We start from the raw sequence: 24,301 nt of genomic DNA, 5'->3' as shown, positions 1-24,301 counted from the left end.
ATTCAGTAAATTCAAAAATAGTAATAAACAACTGATTAAAAATCAATTAATAGAAGAATATGAAGTACCAAAGAATCTAGACCTTCTTAATAAATGGACAATTCCTGGTATAACCCTAAATTAATATATGAATTAGGAACCTTTGAAGAACTAGGTTTATTCAAACTGTTAAAACTACAGAAGAGAATTTAACTATGAATGAAGATGATATGACAGTTCAATTAATAACCCCACAAGATATTGATAGATATAAATATATTTATAATTACTTACATATTGGTTTAGTACAAATTGCTTTTAAACCATTAACATTACAGGGGTTACCTGAAAGCTTTTTAGCAGTCCTTAGGGATGCTAGAAATAAAAATTGGAAACAATCTTTAATGGGTATAATAGAATCTAGTTTATCTCATGGACCGGTGTATTTTAATGTTTACCCAAATTTACAACTTTCCTTGTCTGATAAAAATATTTTTCAAGCTCTGACATTAAATGTCAAAACTCATGGTTATAATTATTTACCAGGTTCAGAAGTAATATGTATATGTTATCGTATATATTTTAAACCATTAAAAACTATGAATCCTAAATGTAAGAGAGTTAATAAACCTATAAATGAAACAACTTTGATAGAAAGTAATTTTGATATGTCAAAAATTACAACCAGAAAATCTATAAAATGGGATGGAATAAAATTTCCGCAACACTGTGTTTTAGAAAATAATGTACCACCCACACCTTTAGTAAATAATAATATAGAAAATATTATACAAACTTCTGATGACATCGTTACTATTGAGTTTAACAAAGAAATAGAAAATGAAAACGATCTAATAAAACGAACAAGATCTGCAAGATCTTCACATTCATACATATCACCACTAGATTATAAGGTAGAAGTCCCTTCTACTCGTGCTTCTGTTGATATTAGAAAAAATAAATAATTTAAATATACATGATGATATTGTGTATGAGGCGGAGACATCTACTCCTTCTGAAATGAATTTTACAGTTTAATGGATTTAAAAGAAAAAATAGATTTTAGCCCTGGTTCTCAGGCAAGAAAAATTATTTCAGAAGAATTTTATTCAACTAAATGAACATTTTTTAAAGAATGGTTATTTAAAAATTATTCTAAAGAGGAGTTACAAGAAATACAAAATAAATTTTATGAATATTTATCCTCTATAAATCGAATTATACATTTTATTCCTTGGTTTACTTATACTTTTTTACATAATATTCACAACATAGAAAGAGATTATACTCTATCAGGAGACAAGATAATAACAAGTATATTTCCACCTCAAATCCCTTTTACAATCACAAATAACAATGTTACTATAAAATTTACGGCTTATCAAAAACTTTTTGAAGAAAAAACTCTTACAGTAGATATAAATCATATTAACAGTATGATTCAACAGCTAAATTTCCATAATTTATATTCTATAATATTGGGAGAACAGTTAATGGATTTAAATAAAAAATAGAAAAAATAAATAGTCAAAAAGATATAATAATACAGAAAAAAGACAAAGAAAAAATAAATGCCACTATTCAACCACCACCAAATATTACTGGTTATAAATTAAAAAATTACGATTATATGCTAGACATTATACAAGAACAAATGAAAAAATTACATATTAATACCATAAATAAAGACTCGGATAATGACTCAGATATAAATGATTCCCAAATAAATAAAATTAATAATTACGACAGTAAATTTGCTAGAAAGCCTGTTCAAAGAATGTATTATCATCCAAGGCCAAGCCCTCAAGATGTCCTACATGAGGAACAATAATATGAAATTAACAATAGTTATAGTGGTAAAAATGTCTATGAATGGAACTTAGATGGTTATACTGAAAGACAGATATATAATATGATTCATAGAATGTTAATGTATAGTACAATCGCTAAAAATACAGGAAATAGTGATAGACAAGTAGCTAATATGCTAATTGCTGGATTTACTGGCCAATTAAAAGGTTGGTGGGACAACTATGTGGATGAAAAAACTCAACAAGGTATTCTTAATACAGTTAAAATAGAAAATGGGATTACTACTTCTAATGTAGTTTATACCCTTACTTGTACTATAATAGAACATTTCACAGGAAGATGGTCAGACAATTCTGAAAACATTCGTACTCTATTAAACGGATTATTTTGTAAAACTCTTACATCCTTTAGATGGTATAAGGATACTTTTTTAAGCAGGGTAATGGAGCTCAATGATTGTAATAGTGTTTATTGGAAAATCTAAATTCATAGATGGCTTGCCAAATCTTTTTGCTGAAAGAGTAAAAAACCAATTAAGAATAGATAATACAATTCCTTACGAAGATTATACGTATGGAAAATTAATAGGAACCTGTATACAGGAAGGCTCAGCCTTATGTAGTGAAATAAAACTTAATCATCATATTAAGACCCAACATCTTAATGAAAAACGACAACTAGGAGAATTTTGTGATCAATTCGGAATAGAAACTAATAGAAGTAAGAAAAAACAGAAAAAAGATTTTCAACAAAAGAAAAAATTTTACAAAAGAAAATATAATGATCCTAACAAAAATGATAAACACATAAAAAAGAAATTTATTAGAAAAGAAAACATTAATAAAAACCCCCTACTTGTTTTTCGTGTGGAAAAACAGCGCACTATGCTAATAAATGCAAAAATAAAAAGATAAAAAAACAAATTAATAACATGGACTTAAGTGAAGATATAAAGCTGCAATTAATAAATTTGATTGATAATTCTTCTTCTGAAGAAGAAATTTCAGATAATAATTCTGATAATATAATAGACTACCATTCTGATTATTCTTCAAAGTCTGAAGAAGATGAATGTCATTGTGATAATTTAGAACAATGTTCATGTAACATAGACCATCAGTTATACTTACTTCAATCTCAATTTAAAGAAAATTTAACCATAAATGTGATTAGCAATGATATAGCAAACTTATTAAAAGAAATTGATGATCCAGAAATAAGGCAAAAAATAATAGAAAATTTGAATACTAGGGAACAGAGTATTAAAGAAGAAGGGATCTATTCCATGAAAAACGTACAGGATATGCTAAAAGAAAGAAGAAATAAAAGTTGTGCTAATAAACCCACAGTACAGGATTTACAAGATGAAATTCAATCATTAAAACAGGACATATCTAAAATAAAAAATGACCAATTGATAAACAATCAACGAATTAATAGATTAGAAAAGCTACAAAATAAACATGACATTGGTACTAGTAATAATAATGATAATAGTTTCCTTCAGTCCATGGAACTAGTAATCTCTAGAAAATGGCATGTCACAGTCAGCTTATTTATTACTTACAATTATCAAAGAAATTTTGTTGCTTTAATAGATAGTGGTGCAGATCTAAACTGCATACGAGAAGGAATAATACCTACTAAATATTTTCAAAAATCAACACATACGTTGAGAGAAGTATCAGGTTCAAAATTGGATATTAGATATAAATTGACAGATGCAAAAATTTGTACAGAAAATACTTGTATACCTATTAATTTCACAGTAATTAAAAATATGACCAGCAATACAATGATTTTAGGAAATCCTTTTCTGGAAATGATACTTCCACTAACTATTGATAAAAATAAAATAATAGGATCTTATAAGAATCAACCTGTTATTTTAAATTTTGTCTCTGACCCTTATTCTATTTGGGTAAATGAGTTGGATTTAAAGAAAAACCAGATAAATTTTCTTAAAGAAGAAATTAGGACTGTTCAAATAGATGAACAGTTAGAACAACCTAGATTACAGGAAAAAATTAAACTTTTAACAAACCAATTTTCTTTAAAAATTTGTAATGAGCATCCTAATGCCTTTTAGGAAAGAAAAAAACATATAGTCATGCTTCCCTATGAGGAGGATTTCAATGAAAAACAGATTCCTACCAAGGCAAGACCTTGTCAGATGAATTTCGAATACTTAAATATATGTAAAAAGGAAATAGCTTCTTTATTAGATAAAAATTTAATACAGCCTTCTAAATCTCCATGGTCATGTACGGCGTTTTATGTTAACAAACATTCAGAACAAGAAAGAGGAATACCAAGACTAGTTATAAATTATAAGCCACTTAATAAGGTTTTAAAATGGATCAGATATCCTATTCCTAATAAAAAAGATTTATTAGATCGTTTACATGATTCTCTAATATTTTCAAAGTTTGATTTAAAATCAGGATATTGGCAAATCCAGATTGATAAAAAGGATAGATATAAGACTGCCTTTAATGTTCCTTTTGGGCAATATGAATGGAATGTTATGCCATTTGGCTTAAAAAATGCCCCTTCAGAATTTCAAAATATAATGAATGATATATTCAATCCTTATAGTAATTTTATTATAGTATATATAGATGATATCTTAGTATTTTCAAAAAATATTCAAGAACATTTTGATCATTTACATACTTTTGAAGCAATAATATTAAAAAATGGTTTAGTAATTTCACAATCTAAGATGTCTTTATTCCAAACAAATGTGAGATTTTTAGGTCATAATATTGAAAAAGGACAGGTCATTCCTATACAAAGAAGTATAGAGTTTGCTGAAAATTCCCAGATGAGATAAAAGATAAAACTCAGCTACAAAGATTTTTGGGTAGCCTAAACTATATATCACCTTTTTATAAAGATTTATCATCCGATAGTGCAATTTTATATGATAGATTAAAGAAGAATCCTTGTGCTTGGACTAATAATCATACCCAAGCAGTCAAAAGAATAAAAAATAAAGTAAAAAATCTACCATGTTTATCTTTGGCTAATCCAAATTGGGAAAAAATAGTTGAAACAGATGCCTCTGAAATAGGTTTTGGAGGAATCTTGAAACAAATTCACCCATAAATAGACAAGAATTCCTAGTTAGGTTCCATTCTGGAAAATGGATTCCTAGTCAAAAGAATTATTCTACTACTGCTAAAGAAATTTTGGCATTAGTAAAATGTATTCTTAAATTTCAAGATGATTTATATAATCAACATTTCATTATAAAAACAGATTGCCAAGCAGCTAAATTTATGTTTAATAAAGACTTTAAACATGATGTTTCCAAAAAAATGTTTACTAGATGCCAAGCTACCTTAGCATGTTTTGATTTTGAAATTCAATATAAAAAAGGAAGTGATAATAGTCTTCCAGATTTTTTAACTAGAGAATTTCTAAATGAGTCTCAACCATCTAAGACAATTATATCATGATATTATCGAAATAAAAAATTCAATTAAAGAGGCAGAAGTTAAATTAGCCAACCTAACTAATGAACCATATTATAGAAGAACAGTAATTAAACTAAGACTGATAGGATTAAGAATTCATCTTAACAATCTTGAAAACAAACTTATATTACTCTTGAATTAATATTATGAGTGACTCAAAATTACAAGTAAAGAATAATCTTCATTGTAAACAAATAAAGGCCTTAGATTCCTTTATCAAACGAAATAAAAAGGATAATAGGCCAATCACAAAAATTGACATACAAAGGTATAACATTATGTTCAAATATCTTCATAAGAAAATTTCTGAAACAACATGCTAACTTGCAGGATGAATCCCAATCGGGGAAGAGGCCATCCTTTATATAGGGGTGGTTATAATAGAGGTCGAGGAAATCCTACGGCTTCAAGCAGTTCTTATAGAGCTGGAACTTCATCGCAAGCAAACAATCAGCCCCTTCCAGTTCCTGGAAGCCCATTATATGAGGAATTTAAAGCATTTCTAGAAACAAAAAAGGAAAATATTCCTAGCTTCGCGCAAATGATTACAGATGGTGAAACCATCAATGATAATTTTGAATATAAAGAGTCATCTCATAAAGATAATATCATAATTTTAGAAAATAAAGATATCATGCTTTATTTTGAAAATAATGAAGATCCATGGTTTTTAATGACAAGATATTTAGATACAGCAACATACGCAGGGTATTCTTATAAACAAAGATTATATTATGAGAATATTTTAAAAATAACCGGATCGGTTGAATTTTCTCATTTTACATCCGGAGGTAATACCAACGTTTATAATTTTAGCAAAACTATTATCAAAAAGATTATATCTGCTGATGAATGGGGTCTGAGTACTCTCAAGGAGAAAGAATTTATAATTCCACCTTCAAAAATACCAATGAAATTTACATATTGGGATTATATTGAAAGTTTTCATAAAGCTTTCTTATATGAGAACCCTCAAAGAAAGCATACTTGGTTCTTTAAAGTATGTGAAAAGGTTTATAACCAAAACAAAGATATACCAAATTGGTTTACTAATTGGTGGATCTCATATGGTCCAAGTATAGATATTCTCCCGGAAGAACCATTCAGAAAATTATATGGTGAATGGCTACCAGTCTCTCCAAGATACCTGAAACAATCCATTCCTTTGAAATCAGAAGGACTAGAAGCAATATCTTCTATGCATTTTTTCATGGAATTTTCTATTCCTTGGATATGGAAATGGTCCCCACATGTGGATTATACTCCCACTAAATTTCCCTCTCTACAAAGATTATATTTTACAAAATTTTGGCCTAAAATGCTTCATAAAGATCCAGAAACAAAAGTTCTTAATGCCCAGGAAACAATTGATCATATCAAACAACAAACCAAAAAATACCAAGATCAGAAAAATTTCTCGGATATAACCCCCTCAACCCTCAAAATGTTAATCTAACTAAAGAAGAAATGATCAAATCATTCCGATTATATTGTTCTGAGATGAAGGAAACCTTAAACGCCTTGCAGAACATGATAATGTAAAAGATGGAGGTTCAAGTGATGAAATTTCAGATAACATGTCAATTGAAAACCAAAGCCAATCACAATGCTTAACAGGGGAATCCCAGGCAGAGGATGAGGAAATTCCAGATGGAGAACTTCCCATTGATTGCATGATTGACATGATCGAGGAGTCAATCACTCAAAGAAAGAATCTTTTCAAAAACAAGAGGACATCATCACAATAGACTCAAGATGCCAAATGTGTGATCCAAAATAAAAGAAGATAAAATTTCTCAGAAATTATTGAAGACAAAGGACAATATTCGTCAGAAATTATTAAAGACGGAGGATCCAAACAAAAAGTCATTTCTACTTTTTAAAAAAAAAGTTGTCTGCCAATGCTCAATGTAATAATTTATGTTTTGTTCGTTTTTGAGTTCTCCTAGTCTATTTAAGGAGACCCCTTCTTATGCTTAAGGGAGGCTTTGAGCCATTCTATCTTTCTCTCTTGTAATCTCCCCCCTGTAAAAATTTCTTTGCAATAAAAGTTCAGAAATATATTTGGAGTATACATCAATCTTGGATCCACCTTTCTGGTTAGTCTACTTCTTTAAACTTAATTTTATCTTTAAGCCTAATGCAAGGCTAACTTGTTAATATCACATAGTACTATCATGGAAGCAGTATTATGATCAGCAAATCATAATCAGATATGAGTAAAAAAAAAAAAAAAGTCTGGAGAAAAATGGCAAAGTCGTGTTTTAGCCCGCTATTGTGGCCACAGTGCTGTTTTAGGGCATTTTTACTCATTGACTCGCCTAACTCACCAAACTCTTTTATTTCAAAATTTTTAATTTTTAATGTCCCATTACTCATATCATGATATGGTCCTGTAGATCTTGGTATATATATATATATATATATATATATATATATATATATATATATATATATATATATATATATAATCTAACCTAATAAATGAAAATCAATTTTGCCAAATGTCATGTTCTCATTGATTTTGCCACATGTCATTTTTTAAAATTTTTTGAATTATTTTTTTTCCACTTGTCCTTTTCTTGTAATTTTCATTTTCTTAAATTTAAAATCCATATTTTAGTGAGATTTATATATGTAAAGTAATCATTCTATTAAATTTCATAATAAATGCTTTACAATCTTTCAAATATCTTACATTATATATTAAATTACTTACTTGATTTATTATATTCTTTGTATTTATATAAACTTATTATTTTAAAAAATATGTAATTCTTATAATTTTATATTAAACTTTTTTTCTAAACTCATGTAATACATGGGATTCACACCTAGTATATATATATATATATATATATATATATATATATATATATATATATATATATATATATATATATATATATATAGGGGTGAGATCGGTTGAGAACTCATAGTTTCCCGAGAACTAAAAGTGGAGCGTTAGATCAAAACTAATTCATTAAGGGCATGATCGTAATTTTACCAATCTCATTTAATGTTTAATTTTGTGTGTTATTGGAAATATTAATAGAAATGTCTAAAAGTTTACATAATAATCAAATTTTCGGATTTAAAAAAAAAAATAGTATTTTTCATATTTTTTTAAAAAAAGTTGCAGATTTTTTAATTTTTTATAGAAAATATGAATTTTTGAAAAAAAATTGAATTTTTTTTTTACATAAACTACATTTTTTTTAAAAACATTTAAAAATCATTAAAATTAAAAAAAAAACTGGAAAGTTTAAAAAAACTGAAAAATTTAAAAAATACTATAATTTTTTAACCAAAAAAATCAACATTTTAGGTACATATATGCATATTTTTACAAATGCATATATGTATATTTCATATGCCATAATATTTGTAAGGAAATCATAACAAAACTCATTTTATTTACTAATCTATAAACACAATAGAATAAATATTTTATTCGATACAAAATAAAATATAAAAAAATGCTACAAAATTTCAAAGCGTTTTCATGTCTTCGTGTCAATATTTTCATATTTTCTTCAATTTATCATTTTTCACCTCTTCAATATTCACCACAATTTCTTCCAAATCTACAAGAAAATTAAAAAAATCTGATTGATGCAAAAACACTCACAAAAATACATATGTGATTAACATATGAATCACAGACGATTCACATATGAATTACATGTGAATCACATATAATTCATATGTGAATTATATGTGATTCATATGTGAATTACATATGATTTACATGTGAATCACATGTAATTCATATGTGAATTACATGTGAATCACATGTAATTCATATGTGATTTACATGTGAATCACATGTAATTCATATGTAATTTAGATGTGATGCACATGTAATTCATATGTGATTCACTTGTGATTTACATTTGAATAACATGTGATTTAAATGTGAATTACATGTGATTCATATGTGAATTACATGTGATTTACATGTGAATCACATGTAATTCATATGTGATTCACTTGTGATTTACATGTAAATCACTAGACACTTATAGAAAATATGGAAATCTTGACAAAGAATGGATATACCTCTAGAAAGGTGATTTGAGGTTGTTTTCATTGCTGAGAGAGAGTAATTATATCTTTGAAGAATTTTTACAGCTAAAGCATCTGCAAGTTCTAATTTGTTTTCTATTTCTTCCTGCAGAAATAACCAACAACTATAACATTGTCTAAATTTATGGAAGTTTTTGATTTGATGTGAAGGAGTCTTTACTAGACATGAATGATTTGATCAAAAAGGTCAAAAAATGTGCTCTTTCAAACATGGATTTACTATTATAAAAAGCATACCTGTCTTTGTTGATGTTTTGAGCCTGTTTTTCTTTCCATTCTTGATACATTGAGAATAATTCCAGTAGCACTTTCCGATCTATAATAACTATTTCAAGCACAAGAAAAAAGATCAATAAAAAGTATGTAAAGGTGTTAATTATTGTTCGATGAAGATAAATGATTGTAACACAGTAACACCAATACCTGAATCAGAAGAAGATGATGGCTTCCTGACTAAAATTTCTGTCAAGCTGCTCTCTGTTGATGCAGATGTCGATATTGGAGTTGCCTGATCGAGCAGTATCACATAAAAGAAAGATCAATTTATGAATTAACAGCTATAATAACAGATAGTTTCGGATTATTCCCAATTTGTAACAAAATTGACCTCGGTGTTGCGTCAATTTTGAACTGATAGATAAAACTCTTAATGAAGTAATACAAATTGATTACTTGTAGCGATGAATTTATGATTTTGGCAACAGAAGAAATAGACACACATTGATTATACATCTGAGTTCTTATACTCGTATAACACTTGTAGGATTTATGGAAAGAAGGAATTGAAGAAGCTCAAGTCAATTAGTTCTAGTGTTCGTCAATAGAAAGAAAAAGGACTCACAATTTTTAGGGATCTAAGCTTCTCTAGCATGGGATCCAGGTCTTCGAATCGCTAGGAGATGGTGGTGATTCCATCTTCAATCTTCCTCACAGAAACAGATACAATGATGAAAATGATTCAATTTCTGATAAATAGTGTTTAATTGATTAGGTTAAAGATTGGCGTACCTGTAATTGTGAATTTGAAAGAGTAGATTCCGATGATCCCATGGTCAAGCGCCTTGCCTTCTGATATTATTCCGATGAGCCCATGGCGCTATGATTATCAACAAATCTCAAAGTCATGAATCTTGACATTATGTTTCTCAGTCATAATCAATCCATCGCATTTTATCGGTGATGAGATCTCGAAAAATTGTAAATGATTATTTCTAGATCTCAACAAAATTATAGAAGAGCAGAGTCGGTGCATTCAAAATCGGTCGGAGATGAAATATCGATGAGGAACAAGAACTCCATATTTGGACGACTTGACGCTGATTTTAGGGGAAACCGATTGACTTGATGAGCAAATCATCTACATTGGAGGTGGAGATGAAGAGAAACAGTATATGATCCGGTGCCGGAGAAGAAGTTGATCAGGGGAATCATTAGAGAAGAAACTCGCTGCGAGGATGAGAGTAGATCGTAGGTTAGAGAGAAAGAGAGGAGAGAGAGATGATATTTTAGTTTATCAGTATATTTAGGATATAATGTAATTAAATGTTTGTTTTCTATAATACCCTTGTTTAATTTAATTAAGATACCCATGCCATTTTAGTTTTCTATCTATTTACAAAAATGCCACTTTACATCTTGACCCTCGTTTTTTTTGATCTAACGCTCCACCTTTAGTTCTCGGGTTCTCAGGAAACTATAAGTTCTCAAATGATCATTCCTCTCTCTCTCTCTCTCTCTCTATATATATATATATATATATATATATATATATATATATATATATATATATATATATATATATATATATATAGTCAAGATCAAATAAGAAGGAAATTTTTGGTAGGAAGGTAAGAAGTTTTTTTTCTACATATTTTTTTCGCGAACAAACAAAATGAATCATTAGATGATTCATTTGTAAGATGATTCACAAGAAAAAATTCTCAAAAAAACATCTCGATGATTCATTTATACAATGATTTTGTTGTTATTCACTAAAATTGTCATAAAAGTGAATTTTTTTCTTAATTTACTTAAAAATGAATCATAAAGATGTTTTTTTGGGAATTTTTTTATTGTGAATCATCTTACAAATGAATCATCTAGTGATTCATTTATTTTGTTCGTCAAAAAAATATGTAGAAAAAAAACTTCTTACCTTCCTACCAAAAATAATTTCTTACCGGATATATATATATATATATATATATATATATATATATATATATATATATATATATATAGGCTTAGATTATTTTGTTTTTACTAACTATTGTGTGCCAGAATGCATAGATATGGACCAACGGATGGAATTAATCAATGGACATGATTTGAGGGTGTATGATATAACAATGGGATCACATGTACCATATAATCACACAAATTTTAGCAAAATGGTATTTTGGACAATTCACTACATTTATAAAAGGAAATTTTCGGATTTTTAGGGATAATTAATTCTCCTAATTTTAAAAATCTGAATTTTTTAATTAGTTCAATTTTAATTCTAACGTAATTTTATTCTGTCAGAATATTTTTAATTAGTTCAATTTTAATTCTAACGTAATATACATAACCGATTTTATTCTGTCAGAATATTTTTTTGTTAGAATGATGTTCTTTCAGAATTTTATTCTATTAGAATATTATTGAAGAATAACAACATTCTTGAATCCGAGGTTGAAAAATAACAACATTCTAATATATTCTTATATATCCGAACTTAAATACAAATTCATACATATTTTTACAGATTAAAACCCTTATACATTTTAATATAATTATACATATTCTAAAAGAATATAAACAAAAATGAATAAAATTCTTAAAAATAACAACATTCTAAAATTGTGAGTACGATCAAACTTTATTCATTCTTCAATTTATTACTATAAGGTCTTCAACACATTCTTCCAGCCATTCATATCACAAATACAACAAAAACCAATAATGGTTAAAAACATGTTACTTGCAATTAACTATCACTTTATATATTCTGGTAGAATACATGGAATATGACAGAATACATAGAATACATTATGGCAGAATACATAGATTTTATTATGGCAGAATACATAGAATACATTCAAAAGTATCGTATTTACTGGTAATATAATTTTAGATTCCAAATATACAATAAAGAGGGACAATAGAAATTGGAATTCAAAATCACAAATTGAACCAAAATAATACACAGACAAATTAATTACCTTTTTAAACAATTACATAAAACATGTGTTGCTAGTAATTCTGACAGAATGCATACCACAAGGTTAAATTCTGTAGATTCTCAATTCCAAGTCTTTCTCTTGTTTGATCAATATTTGATTCCTTCTTCAAGCCATTCTGAAAGAATAACACGCATCACTCGTTAGTATTACTAGTTAACCAAATATACTTATTGTTAACAAACATTCTTAAAGACATTATGAAAAAATGCACCCTTGATCATAATATTTTATAAGAATAACTGCCATGAAATTTATATTTTGTCAGAATAAGTGGCATTTCGAGAGAAACATCTATTACTAAAAAAAAGAATAATAGGCAATCCAAGAGAAATATCTATTACAAAAAAAAGAATGATTAACAGGTAAACAAAGATTCTAAAAGAATCATTAAATCTTAAGTGTAGTTACCATTTAATTCTGATAGAATATATATGCAATTACCATTTATAGCATCATACAATTACGCATTACTATTGTGCAACCAAAATATATTATAAGATTTTTAACAAACATTCTTAAAGAATCATTAAACCTAAAGTGTAATTATTATTTTAAATTCTAACCGAGTGTATTCTAACATAATACACTATACAAAGCATAATGTATTCTTACAGAATCTACTATATTGTGTATTTGATTTTCCTAAAAAAACCAGTATTCTGTTAGAATACATTGTATAATAGTTTCTTTTTATTAGTATATGTAATGAAACCATGAAAACTTATCATCTATAATCAAGTTGCAGCATAAATTAATAAAATAAATAAAATTACCTAGATGAGTATATTTGTGTGTGAAGGTCCAGGAGCAATTCGAGTATTTCTCAGAAGTTGGGATGAAATATCAATGTTTTAATCATCCTTTTCTCTATTTTAGTTATATAAACATTATCACCAACCTGGAAGGTGTTAGAAAGACATCAAAAGTATTCTAAGCATGAAAAGATCTTCAAGCATAAGGTACTCATGGCGTCATTTAAAAACCTTTTGAATTTGCTATTTTATATTGCATTTCTGTATTAACACTAAAGATACATCACGTAATAAAAAAGGAATAAGGAATGTATTTCCTAAGAAAAAATATTAACCACCCATTTGTATCAAGATTTCTATGTGATTACATCTTTTTTAAACAAAAAATATTGTGATAAAAAATGAAATCCACCCACATCTTTTCTACTAGACATTTCGTCAAACACATTTAGGGCACACATAAATCATCACGATTTGTAGAATATTACTACTGAAATGAACAACTAAATGCACAAACATCAAATATATTTAAAAATAAAGATGCATTGAACACCATTACCTAATTACATATCAAAATTTCGCTAAAAAGGATATAAGAATATGATTACCTCTGATTAGAAGTAGAGAGGATGAGTGTATGATGTTTTAAGAATATGTTTACCTGATCAAATAGAGTAGTGGCAGAAAATGGTGATGAAGATGATGCTGGTGTAGGAAGATGAATAATAGAGATGTAACGAGCCAGGAATGCAAGATGAAACTGAAAGTTTTGATTTCGAGGTGGTGATGGTAGAGTTGGGGCCGATCGTTTGAAGATAAAGAGGGGAAAAGACTAGATTTTAGGAAGTTAATGAATTACCATTATTAAATATGCAAAGATTACTATAATAGCCTTACATGATTTATTATTTCCTCAATTCTCATTGGTGCATACATGCACACAATAGTTGCTAGAAACATTTGAACCTAGCTCTCTCTCTCTCTCTATATATATATATATATATATATATATATATATATATATATATATATATATATATATATATATATATATATATATATATATATATATATATATATATATATATATATATATATATATATATATTAGCCGTTTACCCGCGCAAAGTGACGGGTGTGAATTGTTTTCTCGAAAATTAGTTTCTGGAGGCAATTAGTTATTTTACACAGATAGTTTACTACATCTTAACAATTATCAATAAGAGTCATGCTAGCAGAGACGAAATCAATAAGAATTAAAAATAAAAATTTGGGATTATTTACAAATATACATGAATACATGACTGATTGCACATTATTAATCGTGCAACACTTTTTTATACACCACATTTGATGTATAGACTTCACTGTCATTGAATTGTTCGTCAGAGTTTACTAATACTTTGTATTGACACGTTATATCCCTCTAAATAATGCCGAATAAAGTTGGCCATAGGAGAAAGCCAATTATGGAAGATAAATACCTACATCCGAAATTGTTTTTCCCTGAGCTTTATTGATTTTCATCGTGAAGCATAATCGAATCATAAAATATTTTCTCTTCGGCTTGAAAGGGAACATATCATCTTCAGACGGACATAGAGAAATCATTTGAAAAAATATCATCTTTCCAACATGTAGACCAACAACTATTTTTGCGTCAATGATATTGTGCTGAAACTTTTACATATCAATCGTGTGTCATTACACAATTCATTTGATGGGTCAAGATTTCATAACAGCATTATCAAGCATCAAAATTTCAGTCGTAGGTAAAGAGGGGTTAAACAACAAACACCGAGTGTGTTCAAGAATTCCACTAATGAAGATGTAAACCACTAATAGTATATCGTCTATGGCTTTATCAAAACTGTAGTAAATTCTCTATTCTCCACGGAATCGACTGATGATGATTACTTTCAATTCAACAATTAGGGTGCTTCAGGAAACATGTAATATTAAAAATATGACATATTATATTGTCAAGTATCACGAAACATTAGTTTCAAATACAGAGATCCATTATTATTTTTTCGACGAACAATATATTCTTTAATGTATTCATCGTTTTTGTATATGTTGGATAGGGTTTAAGAACCACTGCATTGGAAGTACTTTACGGGCATGCAGAGATGATGTGGTTAGCATCATTAGTTGCAATGTTTTAGTGGTGCGGTCTATGTCATAATATCTCCAATGATGATTTCTATATAAATATTATGAAATTTAATAAGAAATTAGACCTTTAAAAAAAATTATACAATATATTAAATACTTTAGAAATTTATTGACAAACCAATATATTTTGATAATTTATTTTTTGATTTAAAAACCATCAAGATTGACTATTAACTTTTTATTTAACCACTGTGTTTTAGTTTTATTATAAAAACCAACAAGATTGACCATTCTTTCCATGTCTACCATTTTGATGCGCAATAGTGCTATTATAGTGTTCAGAGTAATTTCTTTTGTGAAAGGTTTTTAATTGAAATGTTAAAACTAAATTGTTAAAATGAGTTTTTTTACCATTAAACTTTGGTAAAGTTAACTACTATAATAAAGATCAAGATGGATATTGGCTATGTTAATTGCATTCTCAAATTCATAATATGATTATGACATCCCTTTTCATATTTCGAATTATGATTAATGGCAATGAGTTGTTTGAACTTTCATGAAATATATCTACAAGATTTGAAAGGGTTTAAAGACACACAATGCTATCTAATGAAGGTGTATAAGCTTAAGAATTCTAGTTGGAGACTTATCGAAGCATCGCATAACAAAAATATGTACTTCAGTAAGAAAGTCAAGAGTATTGATTTCTAGAAGTCCATTTGATTTTATGGGTCCATGTCAAAGCTAGTGGGAGCATAATTGTTATGCTAGTATTGCATGTTGACAATACTGTTAATAGGGAACAATGTTTCCAATTTGCAAATTACACATTTTGGAAATTGTTTCACTATAGTAGACTTTAGGGAGAGGGCACTCATACTTTTTCGAATCTAAAGGTTTAGATCCTATAGTTTAACAGAACTTAGTCATAGACATATGTGAATATCATGTTGAAATGGTTCAACATAGGAAATTCCATATACGAAACTATTATAGCAAGAGATTGAACATATATCAGATATAATGAATCGAGTCCCATATGCTTCGGATATAGGATCGATTACATATGCTATAATATTCACATATTCTGATTTTTCCAACTGCCTTGAGGATTGAGAGGAAAAGGATTAGAATTTTTGCGTGACTAGAGTTGTTAAACACCTGTCAAGAATATTCTGAGGTTTACAGAAGATTGGTTGCTTGTGGACATGTAACATCCATAAAAATCATGCCAAATTTAAACTTTTTAAAACATTTAGAAACCAACAGTTATTACAAATTTGTTTTCAAATAGTTCTATATCAGAGTATCACAGAAACATAGTCATAAAATGTGAGGATCGGTACGATCACGTCTTCGCCTTCCCGCGATCGTCAGAAGTACCTGAAACAATAATCGATAAATGTAAGCTCGAAGGCTTAGTAAGTTACCCCCAAAATACTAAAATCATACAAATATAACCATATCATATAAACATATAAGCAAACAACATGCATAATGAGCCTTCAGCCTGAGTGGACCGCCTCGCAAGCCTTCATCCTATCTGGACCGCTATCTGAGCCTTCGACACGTCTGGACCGCCTCGCAGGGCCTACAGCCTATCCGGACCGCTCGCCGGGCCTTTGGTCTGACTGACATGCCCTCCTGGGCCTGTAGTATATCTGGACCGCCCTGGGTATGTTGGCCTTCAGCACAAAGCAGGTCTGCCTCAACCCAAACCCCAATCAAACAACCATGTGCACATAATATCATACGCTAGCATATATAACAGTCAAACCGATATAACAGATCATCAATCATAGCAACATCCTATAACCAGGATACAGACCTAACCGGTCACTAACATAGCCTCATCCTATATACCAGGATACCGACCTATCCAGGTCACTAAGCATATCACCATCCTAACTACCAGGATGTAAATCAATAAGCATATCATGCAATAAACCCAAATACAAATCCGATAAGGGCCGTCATTGGTGCCTTAGACCCTGTTGATATAGTGAGGATAACTCACCTCGCAATGTCGCTCTGAACTGAAGAATCAAACTCCGAATCGCTGGCTCACCAAAAATCCCGAACTATCCAAATAATAAACATTATGTCAATACATGGAATATCAATCTTGACTAAGGGTCCACATAATCCATTTTGTCCTTCCTCTTTATTGGGCCAAGGCCCAATTGCCAAATCCATGATCTTAAAAGCCCATATATCCAAGCCCATTAACGGCCCAAATTTCCCAATTTGGGCCTAACTTCCTAATTGGGCATTATTATAGGATCCCTTATCAGAACTGGCCCAACCTCAATTATTCAGAGGGCCCAACAAGGCCCAAGTCCAATTAGTCCAAAAGCAGCCCCAATCCCGAAGCCCACTTTGTCAAAAGCCCAACAGAGGACGTAGACGGGGCGTACTCCTCTGGTACGCTGGGCGTACTCTGCCTGACGTTGACCACCATCTGGGTGGTTGACCGAGTACGTTAGGCGTACAGAATTTACGCGGGGTGTATGCGGGGTTTTTCCAAAACCCTAATAAGTGCTTAATGGCTTAAGAACTCAAGTCCAAACTCCAGATCCATCGACCAAAAGTGCCTTAGAACCATAAAGTCTTGAACTTTATCACTTTGGACGTCCAGAAAGTTCTTAACACATGGTCTTAATCCATTAAGACCTTCCTACTCCATGCAAGAGACACATCTAGCTATTGGGACATCATTTTTGTCACTTAGGACCTCTTCTAGGGTCTGAAAGGACAATTTATTTCGTCCAAATCATAACATGCACCAACTTTGGGACTTTTGGGACAAGAAATGGTTCCATAAAGCTAAAATGGCTAGATCTATATCATACAAGCATAAAGTTTGAAGCTTTTTACCTTCTGGAGCTTCTAGGGCACAAAACAACTTCAGATCTACAAGCTTGCCTTCCTTCTCCAACTATTTGATGCAATGTCTTCACCTTCAAGAGCTCAAAACACACACCAACTCACTCTCACACATAAAACTAGGGTTTGGGACGTTTTCTGGAATATGGAGGCTAAGAGTGATGAGAGAAAAATGAACCATAAGGATGTTTATATAGCCCCCAACCCTAAATATTAGGGTTTTTTCCTGACATAAGTACACCCAGCGTACTAAGGCGCGCCTTAGTACGCCTAGCGTACCCTTATGTACGCTCAGCGTACTCCTTCCTGATCCACGGTTGCAGCCTTGGCCCTTAGACTTGTCTTGGCTCTACACTTCCAACCTCAAGGACTAAAAATTACAATAATGATAGAAGAGAGGATTCGGAAATACCTACAAAATCTCGGGATGTTACAATTCTCCCCCACTTGACCTAGACTTCGTCCCTAAAGTCTGCTGTGGCAAATAGATCCAGGTAGTGCTCCCGCATCTCGGACTCTGGCTCCCAAGTCCACTCGGATCCCCTCTGATGTTCCCACTGTACCTTTACCAAAGGTATCTCCTTGTTTCGCAGAATCTTCACATTCCTCTCAAGAATGGCCACATGCCTCTCCACATAATTCAGGCGCTCATCGACCTGAATGCCATCTAATGATACCACTGCCTCCTCGTACAGAATACACTTTCGCAACTGCGACACATGGAAATTGCTATGTATCTGACGAAGCTCCTCCGGAAGGTCCAATCTATATGCAACCTTGCCAACCCTGGCAATAACCCGAAATGGTCCAATGTATCGGGGACCCAACTTTCCCCCTCTTTCTGAAGCGAATTACACCCTTCCAGGGTGAAACCTTCAGTAATACCATGTCACCTACCTGGAACTCCAACTTAGATCGACGTCTGTCGGCGTAACTCTTCTGCCGACTCTGAGCGGTCTGCAATCGCTGTCTAATCTGCTGAATCTTCTCGATAGTTTACCAGACTACCTCTGTCCATCCCATCACTCTGTGACCAACCTCACCCCAACAGACCGGGGTGCGACATCTCCACCCATAAAACAACTCAAAAGGTGGGGCGCCAATGCTGGAATGATAGTGGTTGTTGTAGGCGAACTCTGCAAGAGGTAGGTGGGAATCCCAGCTCCCACCGAAATCGATGACACAAGCCCTCAACATTTCCTCGAGGGTATGTATGGTCCGCTCACTCTTGCCTTCGGTCTGTGGATGGTAAGTTGTGCTAAAGTACAACCACATGCCCAGTTCCTCGTGGAACTTCTGCCAAAAACAGGAGGTGAACCTAACATCACGGTCGGAAACAATAGAGACCGGAACTCCGTGGCGAGCAACGATCTCGCAGACATACACGTCGGCCAGCTTCTCGGCCGATGAGCTCTCCCGTATGGCCAAGAAATGGGCACTCTTAGTCAATCGATCCACAATGACCCATATAACATCAAATCCCTTCGCCGTCCTCGGCAACTTCGTAATGAAGTCCATCGTGATCTATTCCCATTTCCACATGGGAATCTCTAGAGGCTGTAGCTTGCCATGCGGCCTCTGATGCTCGGCCTTGACCATCCTGCAGGTCAAGCACCTCTCGACGTACCAAACGATTTCTCGCTTCATGCACGGCCACCAGTAGCTCAAACTCAAATCCCGGTACATCTTAGTGGCCCCCGAGTGAATAGAGAAGTGAGACTTATGAGGCTCCTCCATAACCATTTGTCTGACCCCACCAGACATTGGAACCCACACCCGATCGCATCGGGTCAATAATCCCTGTCTATCCTGAACAAACAGGGTGTTCTCACCCCTAATTCTCTCCAGCTTCCAAGTCTCCTGACGTATACCCTTTACATGGGCTTCCCTGATCAAACCCACAAGTTAGAATCCACTGATATCCTCATACATATTGCTGGAGTGGAAGACCCAGCTGACTTGCGGCTCAGAGCATCCGCAACCACGTTCGCTTTACCTGTGTGGTAAATGATCTCACAGTCGTAGTCCTTGACTACATCCAGCCACCTGCACTGTCTCATGTTCAGGTTCGGCTGATCCATGATGTGTCTCAAACTCTTGTGGTCCGTGTAGATGGTACAACGGACCCCGTAGAGATAACGCCTCCATATCTTGAGAGTGAATACCACCACTCCCAACTCCAGATCATGTGTAGGGTATTTCGTCTCGTGCGGCTTCAGCTGCCGAGATGCATAGGCTATCACCCATCCTCTCTGCATGAGGACTGCTCCCAGACATGTGATGGATGCATTACAGTAAACCACAAAATCCTTCACTCCCTCGGGGAGGGTCAAGACTGTAGCCTCGTACAACCGCTGTATGAGGGTCTCAAACGCCCTCTGCTGCTCAGGGCCCTACCGGAAATCGACCCCCTTCCTCGTCAGACGAGTGAAGGGTACTGCAATCTTGGAGAAATCCTGTATGAATCTCCGGTAGTACCCTGCCAATCCCAGGAAACTCCTGATATCCGAGGGAGCTTTCAGAACCTCCCACTGCATGACCGCCTCGATTTTGTCCGGATCGACCAAAATCCCCTCCTGGTTAACGAGATGTCCCAGGAACTGGACCTTTCGTAACCAAAACTCGCACTTAGAGAACTTGACATAAAGTCTTTCTTGCCTCAAAACTCCTAATAACTCCCGCATATGCTCCTCATGCTGCTCTCGGGTCTTGGAGTACACCAAGATATCGTCGATGAATACTATGATCGAGCATCGGTCTGCAGACCTGATTCATCAGGTCCATAAACACTGCTGGTGCGTTGGTGAGCCTAAACGGCATCACCACGAACTCGTAATGTCCATAACGAGTTCGGAACGCGGTCTTCTCCACGTCCTCCTCTCCGACCCTGACCTGATGGTACCCCGACTTCAGGTCTATCTTGGAGAACCAAGATGCACCCTGCAACTAATCAAATAAATCATCTATCCTCGGGAGAGGATAACGGTTCTTCACTGTCAACTTGTTCAACTCCCGGTAGTCGATTCACATCCGGTGTGAACCATCCTTCTTCCTGACAAAGAGTATCGACGCTCCCCACGGGGAACTGCTCGGACGAATGAACTGCTTTCCCAGCAGTTCCTGCAGCTGTGATGACAACTTCTGCATCTTTGGCGGTGCCAACCGGTATGGCGCCTTGGCGATAGGGGCCGCACCTGGCACTAGGTCGATCCTAAACTCGACCTGGCTCTCCGGAGGCAGTCCGGGTAACTCCTCCGGAAACACATCAGCAAACTCCCTGACCACTGGAACCTCTGAAACTGGAATCTGATCTTTGACCCGCGTATCTACCACATATGCTAGATAACCCGCACACCCATGCTGAATGTAATGCCGAGCCCTGGCAGCTGAACAAAACCTTGATCCCAATCTGGTATCCTCGCCGTAGACAATCAGTTCTCCCCCACTTAGGGTTCGAACTACCACTCGCTGACCCTCGCAATCGATCATAGCTCCAAAGCGACTAAGCCAGTCCATACCCACAATCACACATACATCCCCTATGGGAATCAGGATCAGGTCTATCGGAAAATACACTCCGAAAATCTCCAATACGCAACCCGGTAGACCGAAGAAGCGGAAATCCCGTGTTCGTTGGCGATGGAGACTTGCAACAGACACTCTAACTCTCCTACTGGTAAGCCGAACTCCCTACTGAAAGTCTGAGAAACAAACGACCGACTCGCCCCTAAGTCAAATAATACCAAAGCAGGTAAGGAGTTCACTAAAAACGTACCTAATCACAGGTACAAACATATAAGCATAAAACAGATATAATCAGTAAGATAAGGGATAAACATATACCAGCAAGCACATCCGGTGCTGCTCTGGCCTCCTCTGCTGTAAGCTGGAAGGCGCGTCCCCGGGCCCTCGGGGCCGCTGCTCGACCCTGACTCCCGTCAGTAATCCTCAGTGTAGCCGGCGCTAGAGCCTGCGCCGGCCTGGCTGCGAGCTGTGGACAGTTGGTCTTCACGTGACCAACCTGGTGACAGTGGTAGCAGATACTTATATCCTGAACTGGGGCCATCTGACGACAATCCTTTGCATAATACCCCTCCCTGCCGCATTTGCGGCACGCGCTGCTAAACCTGCAAACCCCCGAGTGACCCTTCCCGCACTTGCCACAAGTGCGACCCTGTTGTCCCCCTGACCTGGAATCAGCGGTCTTAGACCGCTTCGGCGCCGGATGTGACTGTGCCGGGGCCTGCCGTTGCTCCCTCAACTGCAGTTCAATCTCCAACTCACACCGCCTAGCGGCCTCCTGTAAATCCAAAAGCGTATCACAATGATGGGTCACCACAAACTGCCGAGTATCAGTCTTGAGCATGCTCAGATAACGAGTCATCTGAGCCTGCTCAGAAGCAAACTCCGGGCAAAGCATCGCCCTCTCCGTGAACATGCGGGTGATCTCCGTCACCGTCTCACCATCCTGTCTCAGATCCAGAAACTCCTGAGCCAACCGTTCCCGCTCGATTCGTGGAATGTAGTGAGTGCGGAACATATCCCTAAACTGCTCCCAAGTAACCGCAGCTCTATGATCATCAGTGTAAGACCCAATCATCAACCTCCACCAGTCCTTTGCCCCAGACCTCAGCAGGTTCAGGGCACATCTGACCTTCTGGTCAGTAGGACATGAACATGTGAAAAAGCACCCCTCCAAATTAGATAAGCATCTCATAGCCTTGATGGGATCCTGAGTCCCATCAAAAGTAGGGGGCTTCGTGTTGTCGAAGTCCCGATACTGAAAAGCCCGACCGGCTCCCAACCCTGCCGCCGATACAGCTGCTGTGGCTGCTGCCGCAGCCGCCTCAGTGAGGGTTGCATATCGATCATCAAAGTACTCCACCATAGCAGCCTTGATAGACCCACACATCTCCAACAACTAAGCCCGAAACATAGCAACAACCTCATCATGCAGGATCTCTCGGATCCTGTCGTCCATGTCGTCTGGCCTCATCTGGCCGATAGTCTCAGGCGCTGTCGGCGCCTCCTGTCCGCCCTCTCTTGATCCTGACCCGGATCCAGTCACGAATCATCGTGTAACCACCATGCTGAAAACATACCAAAAAGATATCAGATATTCCACATAACAATCCGGGAACCAACTCCCATCCAAAACCCTAGGGGTTGTGACTTCCTTGCTACACGTATAGGTCATGTGCTTTCAGTAGTAAGGGCCCATACTACCTTCCACACCTACCCATATTTGTCTCAAGTATCATCACAACGCCCTAAAACTACACATAAGCATGGCATGCGCTCAGTCCTCACTCCTAGAGGAAGGCTAAAATCTCATAACCAGCAGCCTCATCCAAACAACCCATCTATCCATGAAACTTCCACCAACCCTGCAGCACTCGTGTATGCTAACCATACATTATGCTGGACCCTATAGAATTTCGAATACCTGATCCTAACCTAAGCCCTTCATCAAACAAGAACAGGAAATAAGGCCAAACCAAACATTCTCAGGCTATAAGATCTTAATTATGTACGACCGTGATGCATAGACTAAGTAACAACAGTAATGATGTCAATCTCATATAAGGAAAACCCTAGGCTACCAGGCATCATATAATCATGCAATATTATCATGCAATTCCTGAAGATCCCTAGCCTAGTACTAGCATGCTGTTCTAACATATCACATAAATCAAATAATCCGTAAGGTATTTTGGGGTCTATCCACGAGCTCCGGCTGATCGTACACTTGCATCCTCCTTTTATTATTTTGAAAACCTTTTTAAGAAAATCGTTTTAAAACCTCGTCCTCAGTTTGAGACTGGAGACATACGAGTGTTTCCTCCAATTCACTCAAACCAAGGCTTTGATACCAACTTGTAACATCCATAAAAAATCATGCCAAATTTAAACTTTTTAAAACATTTAGAAACCAACAGTTATTACAAATTTG

The 24,301-nt window shown here is 34.3% G+C and overlaps 1 pseudogene; it reads right to left on the bottom strand.

Moving 5' to 3' along the window:
- Window positions 1-8,693: 8,693 nt before the first annotated feature.
- On the bottom strand, window positions 8,694-10,412 carry LOC145131749 (uncharacterized; annotated as a pseudogene).
- Between the last annotated feature and the right edge of the window lie 13,889 nt (window positions 10,413-24,301).

Source organism: Lactuca virosa, chromosome 8 (genome assembly GCF_052849685.1).
Source record: "Lactuca virosa cultivar CGN04683 chromosome 8, Lactuca_virosa_CGN04683_v6, whole genome shotgun sequence".
Classification (NCBI taxonomy): domain Eukaryota; kingdom Viridiplantae; phylum Streptophyta; class Magnoliopsida; order Asterales; family Asteraceae; genus Lactuca; species Lactuca virosa.
Note: the sequence above shows the minus strand (reverse complement) of the source record. Positions and strands in the feature narration are given on the sequence as shown.